The sequence below is a fragment of the Tupaia chinensis genome, unplaced genomic scaffold (assembly GCF_000334495.1).
Source record: "Tupaia chinensis unplaced genomic scaffold, TupChi_1.0 Scaffold000098_3, whole genome shotgun sequence".
In the NCBI taxonomy this organism is placed as follows: domain Eukaryota; kingdom Metazoa; phylum Chordata; class Mammalia; order Scandentia; family Tupaiidae; genus Tupaia; species Tupaia belangeri.
Window position 1 is genome coordinate 2,506,222 of NW_006159562.1, and position 257 is coordinate 2,506,478.

The following is a 257-nucleotide window of genomic DNA, read 5'->3' on the forward strand; positions in this document are numbered from 1 at the left end:
CTGGAAATTATTAAAAGCAGACTAGAGCATTCAGAAAATAGAATCTCAGATGTAGAAGAGAAAATGGCTGGCCTAGAAAAATCCACCATGAAGACTGAGAAAATGGCCCCCCAAAATTGAGAATAATATGCGAGAAGTACTGGATACCATCAAACGTCCAAATATCTGGATAATTGGCATTCCAGAAGGTGAAGAGACCCATAAGGGCATTGATAATCTATTCCACGAAATCCTGCAAGAAAACTTTCCAAACCTAG